This window comes from Girardinichthys multiradiatus, chromosome 15 (assembly GCF_021462225.1).
Source record: "Girardinichthys multiradiatus isolate DD_20200921_A chromosome 15, DD_fGirMul_XY1, whole genome shotgun sequence".
Classification (NCBI taxonomy): domain Eukaryota; kingdom Metazoa; phylum Chordata; class Actinopteri; order Cyprinodontiformes; family Goodeidae; genus Girardinichthys; species Girardinichthys multiradiatus.
In genome coordinates this window covers 29,376,257-29,380,732 of record NC_061808.1, presented here as the reverse complement: position 1 = coordinate 29,380,732, position 4,476 = coordinate 29,376,257, and positions in this window count along the sequence as shown.

Below are 4,476 nucleotides of genomic sequence, written 5' to 3'. Positions count from 1 at the left end.
TATTTACTGTTTTATTGTGGCTTCTTTTAAGTGATTGATTTCAAATGAGAAAAATACCAGAAGTTGTGGTTACCCCATGTAGCTCACATGCTGAGTTTATTTCATGGCCCAAGTCTGCTCCTGGGGATCTGGCACTATCTCTCCATCTGTTAATAAATGAAAGCAGCTTAGCTGCTGATAAATGATAAATATAAAAATTAAAACTTGAAAAAAAAAAATCAGGAAAGTATGGTACATAAAATAGAGCAAAATTTAACAAAAACACAAATTTAACTGTGGCAATGTTTTAAATTTCTGTGTCGCTCCAACTGAATCACTTTATGGGAAAAAAAACAATTGTGTGTAGAGGGAAAACTGTATTGTTCAGCTATGGTCGTCACAAAAAAGTGATCTACCTTCCAGAGCTGACTGCTGAGAGCTTTGATTAGGCAGAAGTACCTCAATCGTTATGGTGGATGTCACCATCTTTTTTAGCTCCTGTAGTCTTGCTGCTTCATCCTCTTACTTCATGAATTCCTGCTTGGCAAGCTCAGTGCTTCTTCTGACAACAACACACAGGCTAAGTAAATCAGAAGGTCACGCTCGTGATCTGATCCAAGAGCACATCTGGACACAAATCCCACATATGCATTAGGTATTAAGTTAAGCTTTACAATCGCTTTATAGTCCGTTTTATAAAACAGCCAGTTTTCCATGTTACCTTCCTTACACAATGCATTGCAAACTTTCATATGTTACAACTAGAAATTGTTTCAAGATTTAATGCAATAGGCCAACACGAGGTGGTGTATAAATGTGAAGTAAATTGATACTTTTTGTAGAATCATCTTTTTGGCTATTTCACATCTGAAAACAATTTTATTTTTCATTTATTGACAAACAAATTTTACCACTGTCAGATTGGATGAAGAACATCTGTGAACAGTAGTTTTTAAATCTTGCTACAGGTTCTCGATTGGATTTAAATCTGGACTTTGACTGGACCTTTCTAACTCGTGAATATGTTTTGATTCTAAACCTTTCCATTGTAGTTCTCGCTGTGTGTTTGGGGTTGTTTTCCTTCTGGAAAGTGAACCTTCGCCCGAGACTCAAGTCTTTTGCAGCCTATGATGGGTTTTTGTCGAGGATTGCCCTGTATAGCTCCATAATGTCGTTTGTTCACTAATGTTCTTTAAGGCCTTCTCTGAGGCCTTTACAGAACAGCCGGATTCATACTGAGATTAAATTACACTCAGATGTACTCTAGTTACTAATTAGGTCACTTCTAACGGCAATCGATGGCACTGTATTTTATTTAACGTATCAGAGTAAAGGGTGTTGAATATGCACTCATATTCAATAAACTAGAATATTATTGAAAAGTTCATTATTTCAGTAACTCAATTCACTTAATGAAAAATATTCTATAGATTAATTCCACATAGATTTATGTTTTCCAGCCTTTATTTCTGTTAGTTATGATGATTTTCCATTTACAGCTAGTGAAAACATGACAATTTCTTAGAACAGTAGAATATTACAGAAGACCAATAAAAAACTATTTTAATACAGAAATGTGTGCTTAATTAAAAGCATGTTTAATACCTGTTTACAGGTAATTTTTAAAAGTTACTTTTAGTCTGACAAACAAGCCTCATTGGCAGGCATATTGTAAATTATTGAATATGCACAGCACACTTTTTTGGGTTTTATACAAAAAAAAAAAGTTAAATCCTGAATTATTTTCTTCTGATTTACATTTCTGTGCTACTTTGTGCTTGTAAATCACATAAAATACCACCATGATACACATTGAGGTTTGTGGTTTTAATATGAAAATGAAAGAGGATATACAGTATTAGAAAGGAATTATAAACCTGTCTGCTGCATTTAATTATTTAATAAGTCGCTGGAACGCTCTTGCATTTTGAATGAATATTACAAATGAATTGATTATGACAAGTAATTACTTTGTTTAATAGCAGTGGTGAGTGCACAGCAGCGCTGCCATGTAGAGAATTAGCCTTATGCTCACTCAGGTTTTTATTTGAAAATAATTCCAGTGAACATTCAGAATTTCACCTTCCACATCCATCAATAAATGTCTGTCTAGAGCATGCTGGATAACTCAATAACTCATTCAGCAGAGGAAGCCCAGATGAAAACTATTTAAATTCACCCAGACATCAGCGATATCTTCTTAGTATCAGTGGGGAAAATGTTCAAGTGCAGAAAATATGTTTTTTAGACATCTACAGGTGGACACAAAAGTTTCTTATACATGGCTCGCTTCACTCGAAGAGAATTTCATTATGTCTATACCCTTTTGCTCTGTTGATTCGAGTGTAATGAGCAGCAGTAATATGGCTGTCGAACACAATGGCCTTCGGTTAACTTGGTGTTTTTATATCTGGCCTCAGAATGCAAACAGGGGAAAATGAATTTCTGAACCAGACAATTTCCCTCCGAGGATGGTTGAGAGGAGCTGATAAACACTTTGGAGAATCAGAGACGGTGCTTAGGATATCCAGAGGATAACACTTGATTGTTTTCCTCCCTAAAACTAGGGCTTAACCAGTACAAGAACATGCTTGTCCTTGCGCATCCACACAGAGACCTTTTCTTGGTGCTTCAAAACAAGCTAGAACCCGACTCACTGAGATGGGCATCATGGCAGGCTGTTTGTCTTTCTGCATCAGGGCTCGAGCTCAATTAGCAATGCAAATGCATTTTCTGCTTCTGCATGAGTCACCGAAGGACAAAAAGAAAAAGGTGTATAAACCACAATACTTACCCTAAATTTCCATTTGCTTCAGTTATTTAATCCCTTAAACATTTCATGTGTCTACTCACATCACAAACATTCGGTGTATTTTATTGGAATTCAAGTGAAGGGAAAGGAAATAGATACATGGTTTTATTTTCTGCAGCCTCGTTTACTCTTATAGTCCTAAATAAACAACTCCTGAGTGTAATTTAACCTCATTACAAATCCAGCTGTTCTGTTAAGGTCTCAGAGGTTTGTCAGAGAACATTAGGGACCAAACAGCATAATGAAGAACAAGGAACACAGCAGATGGGACAGAGCAAAAGCTGTGGTGAAGTTTAAAGCAGGATTAGGATATGGAGAAGTACCCAAAACTTTAAACATCTCATAAAACTATTTTCAATCCATCATTGGAAAATGGAAAGATTATGACAGAAAAGCCTGCAGAAAACTAGTGAGACTGTGCAACTTGACTGCAGTCTTTAACCTTGAAATAATTTCTGCTGAATGAAGCCAACAACAACAGTAAGTTGGACTGTTTGTCTCCTTTTGGCACACGGGCGTTGCCTGGGACTCGTTGATTTCTTTTCACAGGCAAGGCAGAGTCCTTTCCCTTGCATAACTCTAGATTTCTATTGGCATTATATATCCAGTGGGCGGCAGGAGTCCAGCTGTGTAACACATGATGGAAGCCCTCACCACTTCTTGCATTCAGGGCCTGACTTACATAGAGCTGAAGTACAGGCAGAGCACACTGACTGTAGGGCAGGCACAGAGACATTTGTTTAACTGTGACACTCTGAAGACCTAAAGCAAGTTGCATTAAAAAGAACTAAAAGGAGGAAAGACAATTGAGAGGCTACTTTTATTTCTTTGTACTGACCTGGACATATTTTTCAGCACCCTTGTTGTTACAGTGGCCAAGGCAAGCTTATTTGTATAGTACATTTCAGCAACAAGACAATTCATAGTGCTTTACACGATGAGAACCAAAGAAAGAAAAAAAAACAACACATAACATGTACATTGCAGTTGCATAATAATAAAGGAAATTTGAATTACACACTAGTTTGTGATGCTTCAATTAATACTTTAAATATAAACAAGGCAGCTCTCGGTGGAAGACACACGTTTTCTCTCCCTCCCTTCCTGCTGATCCCAGCTTCTGCTTTTTGTCTGTATTTTTCTCAGAGCCTCGTTTTGCATATCCTCCAAACTTTGAAATTATGGATTTGGTCAGCTGGACTCTCAACGTAATTGATCAAATTTATTTTCATAGGGAAGACAGGATAAAGGAGACCCTCTTGTTCAGACAGGACATTCTTCTCTGGATACACAATGGATTCTTGGCAGCAGTGGAAGATTGTGTACCTGACTACAATGTCGGTCGAGGACATAGAAAAGGTGTACATATGTGGACTTTTGGATAACAGGATTTCTGCTTTTTGGAGTTGGTGGTTACCTGGCTTATCGAGTGATTTGCAAAACGTGGGCGGCTGTTCAAAGCATTCCAACGCTGCCTGCGATGTTGGATGGAGTCTGTAGAGCGATCAACACTCAGACTGAAATGTTAAGAGAACAGAATCGCAGCCTGACAGCGGTTGGACTCAGAGGTTAAAGGATATAATCTTGGAGAAGTTGTACGCTCCAGATCTGTGGAAAGTACCAGAAATTTGGCTATTTGGATTCGCAATTGAGACGTACCAGTAAAACTATTAAGGTAGTTGGAA